At 39.0% G+C, this 19658-nt stretch overlaps 1 protein-coding gene across 2 annotated transcripts in view; it reads left to right on the forward strand.

Moving 5' to 3' along the window:
- Positions 1-16878: 16878 nt before the first annotated feature.
- The window catches only part of SCYL2 (SCY1 like pseudokinase 2), a 71683-nt gene continuing 68903 nt past the window's right edge, over positions 16879-19658 (forward strand). The window contains exon 1 of one of the 2 annotated variants that reach the window (XM_078449564.2): positions 16879-17107. The gene's annotated coding sequence lies outside the window, so the exon portion shown is untranslated. The remainder of the gene's footprint in view (positions 17108-19658) is intronic. The other variant, XM_078449561.2, reaches the window with a different exon arrangement.

A 19658-nucleotide genomic window follows, 5' to 3' on the forward strand; every position in this document is an offset into this window, starting at 1 on the left:
TTGCTTGCAAACAGGAGAAATTCATTTGGGCTATCCTAAGCAAAACAAAATTTATCAGTGGGACAAAGGGGAGCTTATCAAATCTAAAGAAAAATGACCAGCAGCCTTAGGAAGGATGAAAACCAGGATAACCTTAGGAATGTAGGTTACAGAAACTGAGTGAGAGACAATCCTTTTAGAGCCCTGCCATCAAAATATCTCAGCTTCTCTATTTTCTATCTTACATAGTTATGCTCATAAATCAAATTCCTACCAGTTTCTTTATGCTAGTTAGTATCATGCACCTATCCCATGGCTTCAGGGACTTTGACAGTACTACTAAGATAGCATAGAATAAAAGAAGGTAGTTTCCCAAAGGAAAATTAAGATGAAGAGACAGATGCTGATCAGAGTGAAAGAGCTGTTAATTACAATTTTATTTGGATCATGTTGGGTTAGGGCCTGGTCAGTCCTTCCTAGACTTAGGCTGGTTATCATTACAGAGTTGCAAGTAGAGTGTTTGTGTGATACCCAGTTATGAGCATATAATCTGAATAGTGTAGCAAGAAGATACTGATAGCATAAAATAAATTTTTGCAGCCATACAGTGTAACTGTTAGAATTTCAAGATGATGTGGTTGGAGGTTAAAAAAAAAAAAAAAGGCAAATCCCCATTTATAGGGCTTTCCTTGACTTGTCAGGACTTCATGTTGGACAGGCAGAATACTTATCATCATTGACCAGGTGTTTTTCCTGTGAGGAACAAACATTCCTCAAAGATGCATTACCAAAACATGCCCTGGCCTTGAAGTCTTCTGTTATGTTCTGCTGAGAATGATTGTGTGTGTGTGTGTGTGTGTGTGTGTGTGTGTGTGTGTGTGTGTGCATATGCTTACTACAGTAAACTAATTTCTGTAGGCAGTGTAGGTATCATAGTGGTCATCTTTGAGACACTAAACATTCGTTTCTGAAATTAATGAACATAGTCCTTACTCCTCTATTTCTAGAGCATTGAAACTCCCTTCCATTTCAATACCTATCTAATTTAGAAAGCTTATTGCTAGAGATTTTGTTTTAATATTATACAATAAGTTGAGTTCAAAGAGAACCTTTAACATTATTTATAAATAATAACATTGAGGTGATGCATTAAAGATATCTATTATTTTGGAAAGATAGTCACAAAATCCTAATTTACAATTCATAAAAAGTGGGATGAGAACTTAGCCACATTAGAGTTTATAATTTTTTTTCAAGTTTATTTATTTATTTTGAGAGAGAGAACACAAGAGGGGAGAGGGGCAGAGAGAGAGCAAAGGTGAGAGAACCCCAAGCAGGCTCCCTGCTGTCAGCATAGAGCCTGATGGGGCCTGATCCCCCAAACTGTGAGATCATGACCTGAGCTGAAGTCATATGCTTTAACCCACTGAGCCACCCAGGCACCTCTAGAGTTTATTATTTTTTTAATGCAAACTGCATGCATGGAAATAACATGTTCCAGTGTTGGCCATGCATTATACTCCCCTTAAGACAATAAAGAATTAGGATTTATATCAATGAGTAAGATAGAACAGTCCTCTCAAACAGTTTTTTATCTTGGTTTTGAAATTTTTAATTTGGTGGTGTTTGTCTTTGCATAGCAAACTGATACTGTTCACCTCCTTCATGTCCCAAATCCCTTTAAACATTTCAGGTGGAGAAGGGAGGGAAGTAAATGAGATCAGGGAGGAATACACAGGGAACACTTCAGTGCTATTTGTGATATATTATTTCTCAAGCTGGATGGTGAGCACACGGGTGCTCATTGTATTAGAATCTACACTGTGTATGTGAAATAGTTCACAGTGTATTTTGATAGAAGAGTAAATCTGTAAGTGACTCTAGGAAACACAAAGGGTGCTATTGATGAACAAAGTGGAAGAATTCCTAAAAGATGGAAAACAATGGTGTTAGATTGTTAGCGAATCAAGAAGAATATTCATGTCCCAAATCAGGGCAGGAGAAAGCTACTAAAGATAAAATAATTCCAGAGATACTTTAATGTCAGGGCAAATGTCAGGAGAATAGGAGATAATGGGTGAGCCATTAAAAGAATGAATTGGAAACAACTGAGCCCTACTCACTTTCTTGGAATGGAGGCTCAGCAAAAAGAGAAAGTGTAAGGGTTGGACAATCTAAATAGTTTTATATTCACTAAAGTCATCAGAGTAAAAGGAAAAAAATATTAAAGGGAGTGGTGGATTGTGGCACTCATCTCTGGCTAAAGATAGGAGCTCAGACCTCATTAGAAAGAAGTCTGACAGGGCAGGGCCCTCGGGCACTTAGCACACCTCTCTCTTGCTGAGGAAAGGCACCACAGTTAGAACTTAGATTCATCAACAGGTAAACAGGAATTCATTAAAAAAAAAAAAAAAAAAAAAAAAAGACAACCAAGCATTAAACATTTGAATGATACTTAAACACCACAAGAGGTACACCAAATCCAAAAAAAAAAGAATGAACCCCTAAGGGAATAAAGTAAACTTTATACTATTCTCTGAGAGACTAATGAGGCAATTGTATCTATCACAACAGGTTACTATAACAAAGATCATAGAAATTAAAAATAGGATTACTTATGCTTAATTGATGGGTTGAATAGCAAAATGGACACTACTTAAAATTTAAAAAAAAAGAAGCTGAGGGAATTTTCCCAGAGTGTAGCACAAGTGAGCAAGCTCTAGGATGGCTGGGGAAAGAAGCTAGCCAACATTGACAATATAGGCTATGTTGTCCCCCTGATACTATGATCCTCTCCTATCGAGAGGCCTTTTGATGAGCTTGCACACAAAACACAAATAGCCTCACACTTGGGGACCGTTCATCCACATAACTTCTTTCCTAAAGCTTCTAGTTCCCAGGTTTCTTGTAGTTTTCAAGTCTCTCATCCTCTGGTCAAACCATTAGCCATTATCCCCATCCAATATGTTCATGCACATTGGACAAGAGATGCCCCTCTTGGTTCTGCCCTCTGGGATCATTTCTCTTCCCCACTGCAGGTTAGGCATGCACAGAGCAGCATGTCAATGTCAAGCGGACGGTGGTATCTGCAAGATTGGACTCAGGCTGGACAAGTAAATTCCATGGGCTCACACTTAGAGCACCTACTCTTACTGCACTGTTTATGTTTCACCTGGCCCATATCTGTGACCTTATGGAGGTTACCTAATACCAGAGAAAAAATTCAAACCTGATTTACAGGTGGTTCTATGTGATATGGGTAGTACCAGCCAGAAACACAGTGCTGGCACAGATCAATTGTTGAATTATACTCATGTATGAATCAGACAACAAGAGTTACCCGATAGTATCACTGGCCACAGAGTTAAGTGACAAGAGCTGGGGCTGCAATGCTAACTTGTTGGTTTTTATGTCAAAAAGCTTTCTAGCACATTAGCAATTGCATTATAAAGGCACTTCCAAATCCACTTGTACAGAGTAAAGGGAAGAAAGATTTCTAGAAAAAAAGGTCTCAAGAAGGCCTTTCAGTCTTAAATATTCTCTATATAAATTATAAGAGGAGAAAAGTTTCATCTCAACATTTATTTCTCTGAGTTAGAAAATCTTTTATTTACCTGGGTAGTATCTGAGAATGTGCATAAGAAGTTAAACAGAGTCTTAAGCATTATGAATCAGACTGTTAATTCTCACAGAAATTTACTGAATGTTCCAACAGTAGGTAATCTTCTCAATGATTGGAGTTGGACTTTATTTATGCAGAGAAAAAAAGATTTTGCGTGTAAGTCCTCCCTCTAAATGGTCTAACCTAAAATCGAATGATAATACCCTTGGGAATTCTTTTTAAGTGGAATAACTGTAATTTGTGGAACTGTCACTAGGTGGAGTGGCACTGTTGGGTTAGGAATTCATGCCTGGGAACTTTCAAAAACCATTCGGTAGAAGTCAATTTGTAAACAAGTTCAGTTGAATAATGGTATGTATATATGTTGATCAAAACAAGCTTTATTAGGGAATGTTATAAGAAATTGTCATTCACTTCATACAATAGTAAAACATTTCAAGCATTGCTGAACAGTTCTTAGTAATTCCACTAATTCTAATTTGGATTTTGCCTAAATCCAGGGTGCTCACTTGGTAACATTTTCCCTTCTGAACTCAAATAGGTCAAGTAGTAAATCAAGCTCTCTGACACCAGAGCCCGTATCCTCATGTTACCTACCATACCACATGCATACCTTTGTATCTTTGATATTTCTGGTCCAATCTTAGAAATACAAATCTAAACATGTATATTTTTATTCTAAAAATTTGAAACAAAATAAAATAGGCTCAGAGGGAAGATGTTTCTTTAAAATTATATACAATCTTCTGAGCAGCAGATTGAAGGACATGGTAATATTCTTAATGCATTTCTCAAAGTCCCAGCCTTTCATAGTAATGGTAAGCAATGTTCACATAGAATATTAAAATGGAGACTTTACTAATAAGGAGACTCTGCCCTGCATCCCCTCCAATAAAGAGCATGTGGCTGCATGTTTCCAGGGTTTTCTGATCTCTTTATAACCACCCTCCCAGGGCTTCTACCAGAGGTATATTAATTTCCTCCTCAACTCAAAAAGAACCATACACAGATTAGGGTAGTTACATCTTCCAGTGGCATAAAATTATTTATTTTAGTTTTTTTTTTAGGGCATTAGTTAATGTTTATAAATTAAACAATTTGAGGACTCAAGGAAGTAGGTCTATTTTAGTACCCTTATTCATAGTAACTCTTTTATTTCCTTGCTTTATCATAGTCATTTATTTTTATTTTTTTAATTTTATTTTTTTTAATTTACATCCAAATTAGTTAGCATATAGTGCAACAATTTCAGGAGTAGATTCCTTAGTTTCCCTTACCCATTTAGCCCATCCCCCCTCCCATAATCCCTCCAGCAACCCTCAGTTTGTTCTCCATATTTATGAGTCTCTTCTGTTTTGTCCCCCTCCCTGTTTTTATATTATTTTTGTTTCCCTTCCCTTATGTTCATCTGTTTTGTCTTTAAAATCCTCATATGAGTGAAGTCATATGATTTTTGTCTTTCTCTGACCGACTAATTCACTTAGCATAATACCCTCCAGTTCCATACGCATAGTTGCAAATGGCAAGATTTCATTCTTTTTGATTGCCGAGTTAGTGCTGCTATAAACATGGAGGTGCATATGTCCTTTTGAAACAGCACCCCTGTATCTCTTGGATAAATGCCTAGTATTGCAATTGCTGAGTCATAGGGTAGTTCTATTTTTAGTTTTTTGAGGAACCTCCATACTGTTTTCCAGAGTGGCCGCACCTGTTTGCATTCCCACCAGCAGTGCAAAAAATCCTCTTTCTCTGCATCCTCGCCAACATCTGTCATTGCCTGAGTTGTTATTGTTAGCCATTCTGACAGGTGTGAGGTGGTATCTCATTGTGGTTTTGATTTGTATTTCCCTGATGATGAGTGATGTTGAGCAATTTTTCATGTGTTGGTTGGCCATCTGGGTGTCTTCCTTGGAGAAGTGTCTATTCATATCTTTTGCCCATTTCTTCACTGGATTATTTGTTTTTTTGGGTGTTGAGTTTGATAAGTTCTTTATAGGTTTTGAGTACTAACCCTTTATCTGATAATATCGTTTGCAAATATCTTCTCCCATTCCATTGGTTGACTTTTAGTTTTGCTGATTGTTTCCTTCGCTGTGTAGAAGTTTTTTATTTTTATAGGGTCGCAATAGTTCATTTTTACTTTTGTTTCCTTGCCCCTGGAGATGTGTCGAGTAAGAAGTTGCTGTGGCCAAGATCAAAGAGGTTTTTGCCTGCTTTCTCCTCAAGGATTTTTTTAAATTTATTTTTTAATGTTTTTATTTATATTTGAGAGAGAGAGACAGAGCATGAGCATGGGAGGGGCAGAGAGAGAGGGAGACACAGAATCTGAAGCAGGCTCCAGGCTCTGAGCTGTCAGCACAGAGCCCGACACGGGGCTCGAACTCACGGACCTGATCATGACCTGAGCTGAAGTCAGATGCTCAACCGACTGAGCCACCCAGGCGCCCCTCTCCTCAAGGATTTTGATGGCTTCCTGTCTTATATTTAGGTCTTTCATTTTGAGCTTATTTTGTGTATGGTGTAAGAAAGTGATCCACGTTCATTTTTCTGCATGCTGCTATCCAGTTTTCCCAGCACCATTTGCTGAAGAGACTGTCTTTATTCCATTGGATATTCTTTCCTGCTTTGTCAGAGATTAGTTGGCCATATGTTTGTGGATCCATTTCTGGGTTCTCCATTCTGTTCCATTAATCTGAGTGTCTGTTTTTATGCCAGTACCATACTATCTTGATTACAGCTTTGTAATACAGCTTGAAGTCTGGGATTGTGATGCCTCCTGCTTTGGTTTTCTTTTTCAAGATTGCTTCGGCTATTTGGGGTCTTTTCTGGTTCCATACAAATTTTAGGATTGTTTGTTCTAGCTCTGTGAAGAATGCTGGTGTTATTTTGATAGGGATTGCAAAAATAAGGCTTATTTTAAGGAAAAAATCAAAACACACCTAGTTAAAGGTCTAAACAGTCCCCATTGCAACCGAAGAGAAACTCTGCAGAGGACCGACCTGTGGGAAAGAGCAACCAAAACACAACAGCAAAAGGCACACAGCATATACCAGTAACACTTCCTGAAGCAACAGGCCATGGACAGTGTATGACCCCTTCTTAATATAGCATTACTCTCAGGAGTAGGAAACATAACAAGCTTTCAAAGCACACAAAAGACAGAAACCTAGACGAAATGACAAGATGGAGGAATTCTCCCCAAAAGAAAGATCAAGAAGAAATCACAACAAGGGATTTACTCAAAACATATGTATGTAATATATCGGAACAAGAACTTAGAACAATAATCATAAGAATACTAACTGGGCTTGAAAGAAGCATAGAAGACACCAGAGAAACCCTTGCTGCAAAGATAAAAGACCTAAAAACTAGTCAGGCTGAAATAAAAAATGCTATAACTGACATACAAAACAGACTGAATGTAATCACAACTAGGAAGGAAGAATCAGAGGAATGACTATGTGATAGAGAAGATAAAATTATAGAAAATAATAAAGCTGAAAAGAAGAGGGAAAGAAAATTATTAGATCACAAATACACATTTAGGGAACTCAGCAATTCTAGAAAGCACAATATTATCCATATCATAGGAGTTCCAGAAGAAGAAGAGTGGGGAAAAGGGACAGAAGGTTTATTCGAACAAATTATAGCAGAGAACTTCCCTGATCTGGGGATGGAAACAGGCATTCAATCCAAGAGGCACACAGAACTCCCTTCAAAATAAACAAAAACAGGTCAACATCAAGACATATCATAGTGAACCTTGCAAAATATAAAGTTAAAGAGAGAATTCTGAAAGCAGCCAGGGACAAAAGGTCCTTAACCTACAAGGGTAGACACATGAGGTTAGTAGCAGACTTGTCCACAGAAACTTGGTAGGCCAGAGGGAGCGGCATGATATATTCAACATGCTAAATGGGAAAAATATACAGCCAAGAATACTTATCCAACGAGGCTACCATTAGAATAAGAGACATAAAGGGTTTCTAAGACAAGTAAAAACTGAAGGAGTTCATGAACACTAAACAAGCTCTGTGAGAAATATTAAAGGGGAACCTTTGAGCTGGAAAGAGAGACCAAAGCAAATAAGACTAGAAAGGTACAGAGACAATCAACAGGAATAGTGACTTTACAGGTAATACAATGGCACTAAATTCATATTTATCAGTGATTACTCTGAATGTAAATGGACCAAATGCTCCAATCAAAAGACATACAGTATCAGAATGGATTAAAAAAAGAAGACCCATCAATATGATGCATACAAGACACCTCTAGATTGAAATGGAATGGCAAAGCATTTATCATGCTAATGGACATCAAAAGAAAGCTGGAATACCCATACTTGTATCAGAAAAACTATATTTTAAACCAAAGATTGTAACAAGAGATGAAGAAGGGCACTATATGATAATAAAGGGGGTCTATCCAACAAGATCTAACAATTATAAATATTTATGCCCCCAACTTGAACACCCAAAAATATAAATCAATTAATAGCAAACATAAAGAAACTGATTGATAATAGTGTAATAATACAATAGTGGGGACTTTGGGGCGCCTGGGTGTCTCAGTTGGTTAAGTGTCTGACTTTGGCTCAGGTCATGATCTCGTGGTTCACGAGTTCAAGCCCTGCATCGGGTTCTGTGCTGACAACTCAGAGCCTGGAGCCTGCTTCCGATTCTGTGTCTCCCTCTCTCTCTGACCCTCCCCCCCATTCATGCTCTGTCTTTCTCTGTCTCAAAAAATAAATAAATGTTAAAAAAAATTAAAAAAAAAACAATAGTGGGGACTTTAACACCCCACTTACGGCAATAGATATATCATCAAAGCAGAAGATCAATAAGGAAACAATGGCTTTGAATGACATACTGGACCAGATGGACTTAACCGATATATTCAGAGCATTTCATTATTAAGAAGAATACATATTCTTTTTGAGTGCACATGGAACATTCTCCAGGATAGATTACATACTGGGTCACAAATCAGGCCTCAACCAGTACAAAAGGATTGAGATCATATTATGCATATTTTCAGACCACAACACTATGAAACTTGAAATCAACCACAAGAAAAAATTTGGAAAGACCACAGATACATGGAGTTTAAAAAGCATCCTATTAAAGAATGAATGGGTTAACCAGGAAATTAAAGAAGAAATAAAAAATACATGGATGCAAATGAAAATGAAAACATAATAGTGCAAAACCTTTGGGATGCAGCACAGGCAGTTATGGGAAGTATATAATAATATAGGCCTTACTCAAGAAGCAAGAAAAGTCTCAAATACACAACCTAACCTTACACCTAAAGGAGCTGGAAAAAGAACAGCAAATAAAGCATAAAGCCAGCAGAAGAAGGGAAATAATAAAGATTAGAGCTGAAATAAATGTTGTTGAAAAAAAAAAAACACAGTAGAACAGATCAATGAAACTAGGAGCTGGTTCTATGAAAGAATTAAAAAAATAGATAAACCCTTAGCCAGATGTATCAAAAAGAAAAGCGAAAGGACCCAAATAAATAAAATGAATGAAAGAGGAGAGATCACAATAAACAATGCAGAAATGCAAACAATTATGAGAGAATATTATGAGCAATTATATACCAACAAATTGGGCCATCTGGAAGAAATGAATAAATTCCTAGAAACATAAAAACTACCAAAACTGAAACAGAAATAGAAAAATTGAATGGACCCATAACTAGTAAAGAAATTGAATCAGTAATAAAAAAATTTCCCAACAAACAAGAGTTCAGAACTGGATGGCTCCCCAGGGGAATTATACTAAACATTTAAAGAATAGCTAAAACCTGTTGTTTTGAAGCTTTTCTAAAAAATAAAAAAAGGAAGGAAAAGTTCCAAACTCATTCAGTGAGATAGCATTACCTTGATTCCAAAACCAGACAAAGACCCCCTTTAAAAGGAGAATTGCAAACCATTATCTCTGATGAACATGGATGCAAAAATTCTCAACAATATATTAACAAATCGAATCCAACAGTACATTAAAAGAATCATTCACCACGATCAAATGGGATTTATTCCTTGGCTGCAGGGGTGCTTCAATATATGCAAATCAATCAACGTGATATACCACATTAATAAAAGAGTAAGAACCATATGATCCTCTCAATAGATGTAGAAAAAACATGACAAAATACAGCATCCTTTTTTTTTTTTTTTTAATGTTTATTTATTTTTGAGAGACACAGAGAGACAGAGCATGAGCGGGGGAAGGGGCAGAGAGACAGGGAGACACAGAATTCAAAGCAGGCTCCAGGCTCTGAGCTGTCAGCACAGAGCCCACGTGGGGCTCAAACTCATGAGCAGTGAGATCATAACCTGAGTCTGATGCTTAACTGACTGAGCTACCAGGAGCCCCTACAGTATGTATGTATGTATGTATGTGTATATATGTGTGTGTGTGTGTGTGTGTGTGTGTGTGTGTGTGTGTGTGTGTTGGGAGAAAGAGCAAGGGAGGGGCAGAGAATTCCAAGCAGTCTCCACGCTGTCAGTGTGGAACCCGATGCTGAGCTCTAACTCATAAACTGTGAGATCATGACCTGAACCAAAACCAAGAGTTGGATGCTTAACCAACTGATCCACCTGGGCGCCCCTTTATAGCATCCCTTCTTGATAAAAACCCTCAAGAAAGTAGGGATAGAAGAAACATACCTTGACATCATACAGGCCACATATAAAAGACCCACAGTGATCACCATCCTCAATGGGGAAAAACTGAGAGCCTTTCCTCTAAAGTCACCAACAGGATAGGGATATCCATTCTCAGCATTGCTATTGAACATAGTACTGGAAATCTTATTAGTTTCAGCAATCAGACAACAAAAGAAATAAAAGTCACCCAAACTGGCAAGGAAGAAGTCCAACTTTCACTCTTCCCAGATGACATGATACTCTATGTAGAGAAACCTAAAGACTCCACCAAAAAATTGCTAGAAGTGATACATGAATTTAGCAAAGTCGTGGGATATAAAATCAATGTACAGAAATTGGTTGCATTTCTATACACCAATAATGAAGTAGCAGAAAGAGAAATCAAGGAAATGATCCCATTTACAATTGCACCAAACCCCAGAAAATACGTGGGAATAAACCTAACCAAAGAGATAAAAGATCTGTATGCTGAAAACCTTAGAAAGCTTATGAAAGATATTGAAGACACAAAGAAATGGAAAAACATCCCATGCTCATGGATTGGAAGAACAAATATTGTTAAAATGTCTACACTACCCAAAGCAATCTACACATTTAATGCAATCCCTATAAGAATATCAAAATAACAGCTTTCCTTCCCTACTGTGTCTTATTTATTTATTTATTTATCCTTCTAAGTCTCAGTTTCCCCTACTATAAAATGGGAGTTTTACCTCTTACTTTACAGGCCTATTGTTAGATTATAAACAATGCATATAAAATGATTAACAAACTGCTTAAGAAAGGGAAAGGGTAGGGACGCCTGGGTGGCTCAGTCGGTTGGCTCAGTCCATGATCTCATGGTTTGTGAGTTCAAGCCCCACATCAGAGCCTGGAGCCTGCTTCTGATTCTGTGTCTCCTCCCCCACTCATGCTCTGTCTCTCTCTGTCTCAGAAATAAATAAACATTAACAAAAGAAAGGGAAAGGGCCAATGACTGGAAATTATTTTTATTAGCATATTTACTGATAAATTACATCCATCTGTAGTTGGGAATTTCTAGAGGTACCCTATATCCTCAGGGGAAAGTAATAGGACAGTTGGGTTTTTCATTTGTAGTAGATAAAAATCACTTTTGTTTGGCTCTTCTGCCTGTCCACTGGTCTTCCTCAGAGTTATCTTCTAGTCCCTTTTCTCTTCTTATTACCTTTCCTTTGGGCCCCTTGTCTTTCCCTTATCACACTTTTCCTAACTGCTGTTGATATCTTCTGCACCTCCAAGGTGCAAATTAGGCTTGTCCTGCTTCTGTCATGGTTTGACTAAATGCAGTAAAAGATGTAACCATTAATGAATTGGGTATGTATCCCTTCTGATTGTCCTGGGTCTGGGGCTCTTCTTTGCACCTTTTGTGTCATCAGAAGGAGAAAAAAAACCACAAGTAAGTAGGTGAAGTAAATAGAGAAGAGGAGTAGAGCAACAGGTTGCCTATTTTTTTTTCTGAAAGGTGAAGGTTAGGGAGATGTTTGCGAGGGAGGATGGACTGGAAAAAGTAAATGCTCACAAGAAGATGGTCTAGGATTATAAATAGTAAGGAGTCTATATGTCTTTTTTTCTGGTAGTATAGACTATAGCACCTCCAGTTAATCTGCTCATGGTCATTGTAAAAAATAAATGTTATTGGATCTATGTTGCCTCACCTGTCTTGTCTGATATAATCGCTGTGTAGAAGGAAACTCTTACAGAAGAGCAGAAAATCAATACACCAAACACAGTACTTTTATCATATCTGAAAAGTCAATTCTTGGAGATCAGTGGTTACCAGGGGTTGGGGGGAAGGGAAGGATGAATAGGTGAAGCATAGACTTTTAGGTCAGTGAAACTATTTCTGTATGATTCTCTGATGGTAGATACATGTCATACATTTGTCAAAACCCACATAATATAAAACACAAAGAGTGAGTACTAATGTAAACTATGAACTAATGTAAACTTGATAATGATGTATCAATGTATGTTCACAGATTGTAACAAATGTATCGCTTTGGTACAGGACGTTGATAGTGGGGAAAATATACTTATGGGGGCAGAGGATATATGGGGACTCTACTTTCTGTGCAATTTCTGTGCACTTTTTCTGTGAACCTAAAACTGTTCTTTTTAAAAAAATTTTTTTTTTAATGTTTATTTATTTTTGAGACAGAGAGAGACAGAGCATGAATGGGGGAGGGTCAGAGAGAGAGGGAGACACAGAATCTGAAGCAGGCTCCAGGCTCTGAGCTGTCAGCACAGAGCCCGATGCGGGGCTCGAACCCATGAACCGTGAGATCATGACCTGAGCCGAAGTTGGACGCCCAACCGACTGAGCCACCCAGGCGCCCCTGAAACTGTTCTTAAAAAAATAATTAAAATATCAGTTCTTCCTGAAAAAAAATTATGAAAAATGAAATTACCTTCTTTTGAAAGTGAGAGAACAGGTTTGTCACAGGTTTATGATATTTGGAGGTATAACCACATTTCCGCTTACTGTATGGATAATTTCTCAATTATTTATTTTTATTTTTTTTTAATTTGAGAGAGGATGGAGGTGGTGCAGAGAAAAAGAGAGAGAGAGAGTGAGAGAATCATAAGCAGGCTCCACACTTAGCTCAGAGCCTGGTGCTGGGCTCAATTCCACAACCCTGGGATCATGACCTGAACCAAAATCAAGAGTTGGATGCTCAACTAATGGAGCCACCCAGATGCCCCAAGTTCCTCAATTCTTGTGCTATAGGATTCCAAATCATTTCATCTCCTGGTCTGTTAAGAAATAATATGTGGACTTTTCTATTATATTGTATAAGGGATCAAAATTTCAAATATATGTTTTAACTTATTGAAACTTATTTAGACATTCCCTATTTTCACAAAGGATTTCATGGGGATAACAATAAAAAACACAAGTAATACATTTATTAGATAATAGGATATCACCAAAAGAGGACCAAGTAGGGTTGTAAATAAAGAGAAAGAATATATGCTAAATGTAAAGTTAACATTTTTGCAATGATTGAATAGAAAACTTTTGTTCTGAGTTCCCACATACTGTTGGCTTTTTTTGCTTTGGCTAAGTCATGTTTCAAAATTATAAAGCATACAATTCATCAAAGAAGGTAAAAGTTTTTCCTTCTATAAATTCTGAAAAAAATTATGTGGTAATGTCTTCCACAGCAGTTTTAGAGCAGACATGGACATAGATTAATTTCTACACAGCTTTTCTTTTACTGGCTTCTGAATAAAATGGAAAGTATAACATTTAAGTTTAGCTCAATGAAGACTGTTCTGTCTGAGTCTAAATACAATATATTATAGTATTTTGGTTAACACTAACCTTAAATATTTCTTTGCTCTTATTTCATCAGTTAACCCATTCCCAGCATGCTTTTTTCTTTTGCAAAAAAAAAAAAAAAAAAATATATATATATATATATATATATATATATATATATATATATGATGATTTATTGCCTAGAAACTTGTTGGGACTACTGTTTTAATCTTCAAATTAGAGTTCCTTTTCATTTTTCAGTAGCTTCATTCCTACTGGTTCAAGTACTTGATGATTCGTTAGAACTTGGCAAAGACAAACTCCTTTAAGAGGAGAGGTGTCATTACTACTTTAGCACATGTTTTGCATAAGATGACTTGATGCTACACCAACAGCATCAGAGCCAGTAAAACAGTCCTTGTATGTTCGTCAATGATGCTTCTTTTTTTATTTCCACCTGAGTCTGAAGGGAGTGAATAATATCATCCCATAGCTGAGTAGCTTGAAAGGACTAGAGCATCCTGAAAAGAAAAGAAAAAAATGAATAAACAGGTTTCTTACAATTTAGATTACACAAAAATATGGAAGTTTCCCAGTTTTGACAACCTTATGCTTTTGTGTGGCATATCTGTTGCCAGTCTCTCTCTTGTTTCTTCTCCTCCCATCCTATGTAAACCATAATTTATTTACTAACCCTGCACCATGTTTGTCTGCCAATAAAAACAGAGTAAATCTAGGAACTTGCTTTACTGATATCAAATGCATTATTATGTGAATTTATATAGCCTTAATATTACATGATGACTAGCTATACTTAATCTTGAAGAATACTTTTTAATTTTTTTTTTTACATTTATTCATTTTTGAGAGACAGAGCACAAGTGGGGGAGGGGCAGAAAGAGAGGGAGACACAGAATCCAAAGCAGGCTCCAGGCTCTGAGCTGTCAGCACAGAGCCTGATGCGGGACTCCAACTCATGAGCTGTGAGATCATGACCCGAGCCGAAGTCAGATGCCTAACTGACTGAGCCACCCAGGCGCCCCTGAATAATACTTTTTTAAGAAAATATTTAAAAGGAATGCACACACACATTGGTGTCTTAATTATGACAGACCTGTGGCTTCGTGAGGCTCTTTTCTTTTTCTTTTTGCCTTTTTTGACCAATGGCAAGCCCTTCATGAAAGAGATCTAGGGCAAGCAGCTGAATAAAACTAATTGATTTATCTGCCAGTTGATCTGTAAGAAAAAAGTTTGTGAGAAATAATGGAAACCTGAAAACAATAAAAATGTCCATCACCTGGGGAACATTTAAATAAATTATGTCATAGCCTCACTGTGGAATATTTAACAGCCAGTTTGGAAGAATGAGATTTATAGCATGGAAGGATTTCATTAAATAGAAAAAACAAAACAAAACCAAAAAAACTTGCTAGTTTTTTTGGAGAATGTGTATACCATCATCTTAGTTATATATAAATGAATTCCTGAATTACATACAAGTATGTGTAAATAAATAGAAAGGTATAGAAGGCTAACCTTCAAACTATTAACCTTTGGGAAGTAGGTTTATAATGAAAAAGGTTGTTCACTTTTTATTCTATTTATTTGTGAGCTTTTAAATAATATACATACTTTTTTCAATTAATTGGAGACAGTAAAATTTTTCATTGAGATAAACCCACATACCACAAAATTCACCTTTATTTCTTTTATTTTTTAATTATTATTATCTTTTAGTAGGCGCTAATGCCCAACATCGGTGTACTCATGACCCCCTGATCAAGAGTCATGTACTCTACCAACTGAGCCAGCCAGGCACCCCAAAATCCACCCTTTTAAAATGCACAATTCAATGGTTTTTCAGTACACTCACACAGTTGTGTAACATCACTATTATCTAAATCCAGATCATTTCATCACTTCAAAAAAAACCGTCAGACCTTAGCAGTCACTCCTCATTCCTCTCTACCCCAGTAAAATTTTTAAAATAACTTTCTTTTGTTTTAAAATTTTTAATGTTTTATTTATTTATGAGAGAGACAGAGTACGAGCAGGGGAGGGGCAGAGAGAGTGGGAGACACAGAAATGGAAGAAAGCTCCGGGCTCTGAGCTGTCAGCACAAAACCGGAAGCAGGGCTTGAACCACCAGATCATGACCTGAGCTGAAGTCAGACGCTTAACCGACTGAGCCACCCCAGCGCCCCTACCCCAGTAAATTTTTAATTAAACAATTTTAAGAATGATAATGGGATAAGTTGAAACATCTAGATTGTTGTTTCTAGGTCTTTTGTTGTTAGAATCCAAGAATTTAAGCTCTCTCCTCCTTTGGAAACAGGATGCCCAATTTTGCATAATAGTCTGATGTTTATGACAAAATGACAGAAATAAAAGTCCATCACCTTCAAATGCCTTTAGTAACAGAAGCTGTCTATCCTTTAAATATTAGTCCAAGACCCTGTGGACAATGCGGAGACAGGAGTAGGGGACAGAGGGTGAATAGTGGAAAGGGAGGAATTAGAGGAAGAGGGGACCAGGGAGTGATGGGCGAGTAGGGACGGGGGTAGGGTGGAGTGGGGTGGAAAAGGCTAGGAGTCTATGATCGGTGCAGACAAGGGTGTGGCCATCTGCTTCTCTAACTTTCATTAAATAAGTAGTCTAGGTTAAGGAAATAATTCTCCTGCTTGCCACCTCGTACTTTAATCCTTTGTTGTTCTGAGTGCAGCCTGCTGACCAGCAGCAGCATTGGCGTCATCTGGGAACTTACTAGATATGCGGAGTATCAGACCCAATCCCTGAATCCAAACTACATTTTAACAAAGTCCCCAGATGATTCGTGTGCATATTCATGTTTGTGAAGCACTGCTTTCGTGGACACCTTGGGCAGAGCAGCTCCGGAAAAAGCCGAATAGCGAGCGATTCTTTACCGCGGACCAGACAGCAGGTGGGCTGAGAATGGGGCGGGGTCAGGAAAGGGCTGGCCCTCAGGAGGCAAGTCCAAACCACCCGCTCCTCTCAGCTGCCCTTCCCTTCAGAACATATTTAGTTAGGATCTATAGGGCTACCTGTCCTCCTTTTCCGGCAGAAGCCACCTTTAGGGCTAACGAAACTCTGCTCGCTCGGTCCTGGCCCCGGAAGCCTACTCCGGCTGCCAAGGCTACGGAATCGCGGAGTCAAAAGGACCGCCGTCAGCTAGCGCTCGGGTTCCTCCCCTAGCTCGTAACACCGCCCCCACCTGGCACTCGGTGGGCGGGGCCCAGGGAGCGTAGGCCCCGCCCCTCCAAGCCTGACGGAAGTGACGTCATGCCCTGGCCGGCCGGTCTTTCGGTCTTCTTCCCCCTCCCGTACTCTTCCTCCCCAGTCCCTCCCCTCCCCTCCCCCTTCCCTCCTCCGGCTCCAGCCTTTGAGGCCGCGCGGGTGGAGAAGGCTATGGAGTAAGCCGGCGGCCGCGGCAAGGCTCTGAGGCTGAGCAGGGGCAGCCAGGAAGCGTTTGGGGGGGCGGGGGAAACGAGCCCCAGCACCGCCCCTCCGGGGAAAGAGGGAAGAGGTGAGTGACCGCCCACGGGCACAGGGCGATCTCCTTCACCTGCCACACTCCCATCTGGGCTCTCAAGGCCAGCAAGGAGGGTACGGGGAAGGACCCGCACCCGGGGTAGGCCTCCAAGGCCCTTGGAGCTGGTGACTGTTGCCTGGTGACGGGCCTGCCGGCTGCGGGCCGGGACGGTGGACGCCCGTGTGTAGCCGAGCTGGGGGACTGGCGAGCTCCGGGGAGGGGATCCGAGAGGCCCGAGTTCCCCGAAGAGGCCTTGAGGCGACGGGAGACCGGGGCCGGAGCCATCTGTGGGAGGGAGAACCCTCTTTCAGGCCTTGGAGCTCGGGTTTCCGTGGTGGAGATCTTGGTTCCCTTTTGGGAAATTGGATACTACTCCGCGACTGGGTGAGACCGCTCCAGTCAGTTCTGAGGTCTGCACCTCATTACCTGGGTTACCAAACAGCGCCCTACGGCCCGGCGTCCTTTTCAGACAGTAGCTCTAGTTCTGGAACGGAAGGTTATTGTGGGTGAGGTGGGTGGGGCAGGTGTTTTGCGAAGACTAACACTCCCCTCGGTGGCTCCCTCACTCTTCTTTTTCTAAGCGGGAGAGAAAGGGTGGAGGAAGGTTTAGATCCGTAAAGCTTGCAAAAACTTCTTGGGATCCGACTGAATACATACCAGTACTGTCAGGTCAGCCCTATGACAGTCTTCATGAGACACTGCACTCGAGCCACTTAAAAGTGCCGTGTCAATAGTGACTTAAAATTGTAAGTGCAAACTAGTTTTTTGTAGATCAAATTCAGGAATTATTTGTATGTTGACTTTTTTTTTTTTTTTTACAATTTGGATTCTGTGAATAATAATTTTTTAAAGTAGCGTTTGCATCCCTCTCCATTCCGGAAAATTAACATAGTCTAACGAAAATGCTCCAGACCTGCCTGTCACTTTAAAAGCCAGTTGTATTCTGGTAATGGCTTGAAAGTCAGGTACTTGAAGCTTCCTTCTTTGCAGGCTTTTTTTTTTTTTTTTTTTGGTTTGGCATTGTGTCTTGTTCTTTAATATAAAAATTTTAATTTTAAAGTTTAAATATGGTTTGTCATTTTTAAACTAGTCATAAAAGAAACTTTTGGAGGATTGTTGTCAAGGAAAGGAACCTAATGGAAGGTAAGGACCTTCATTCTTTTCAGATCCACTTTACACACATGCTGAAACCTAGTCTTCTAAGATCCGTAAACATGCAACAGAAACAGACATGTATCATAGAATACTTCTGAACAAATCAATTATCATTAGGAATAACTACCCAACTCACATGTTTGAAATTCATTATTTACCCCCCGCCCCCCCAAAATAGGTCGTCTTACTGTGTTTAACTCAGTGACTAGCTCATCATCCATCCCTTTTTTGTAGGAGTAGAGTATGACATCTTCCTGTCTCTCATGACTCATATCACTCTCTCTTGATGTCCTGTTAATTTGGCTTCTTGAATATGTCCACTCTTCATCGTCACTACTAGTACTCTCATTCCAGCCATCATCATCTCTCATCTGAGGTATAACCAGCTTCCTCATTATGGTCTACTTGTATTTTCTGTGGCCTGCTCTGTAGTTTTCCACACCAGACTGAGTGACTGTTTCAGAATGCAGATCTAATCACATTGTCTTCATGTTTAAAACCCTTCAGTGGTTTCCATTGTTTTTTAAGAGAAACTAACATCCTTAACAACCTGTTTGGCCTCCCAGTTGCCTTTTGAACCTCATCTCCACAGTGCTTTCTGGCATTCCTTTCTCCCCTAGTCACCTTGTTCTTTCTGTTCTGCTTCAGGTACATGGCTTTTGGTTATGATGCTTCCTCTGCTTGGAAGTGCGCTTCTTTTCCTTTTCATCCAGTTCAGGGAAGACTTTCCTGGTTCAGGGAAGACTTTCCTGGTTAAGGTAGAGTCTCATAATTATATGTTCACATGACACCATTGCAGAGTTGCCATATTTATTAATACTTAATAAATTAATGAGATGTTTCTCATCTGATACTGTGTAAGTGCTTAATAAATGTTTGTTGAATGAGTGAATGAATGAATGAATGAATGAATTCAGTGCTTACTAAATGTGCCAGGAATTGTGTTAAACATTTTATGTGTCATCATCTTTAATCCTCTGAACAACCACATGATATGTGGGTGGCATTTCCCCCTTTTTATGGATTAGAAATAGTGTTAGGGAGGTAGTTGGTGGTTACAGTGCTAGTAAGTATTAGAACAGGCATTTGAACCCAGGTTTCCTTGCCACTGAAGATTGTGTACTTAGTCATATCACATTTAATTCTCACACTGTGCATCAGAACACCTGAGGAGCTGCTCAAAATACAAATGCTGCCCTGACTGCACATTTATAGGTTCTGATTCCAAAGGTTTGAGACGGTAGATAGGCATCTATGTAATTAACAAATTATTCAGTCCTTTGGATGTTATTAGATGAATTTAGATGTTCATCAGAGTTTGAAAACTGTTGCCTTAGACAACAGTTCAGTGCTTTATGAGTTTCAGTTTTCACACATTTTACTCCATTGT

Source organism: Panthera onca, chromosome B4, assembly GCF_046562875.1.
Source record: "Panthera onca isolate mPanOnc1 chromosome B4, mPanOnc1 haplotype 2, whole genome shotgun sequence".
NCBI classification, from domain to species: domain Eukaryota; kingdom Metazoa; phylum Chordata; class Mammalia; order Carnivora; family Felidae; genus Panthera; species Panthera onca.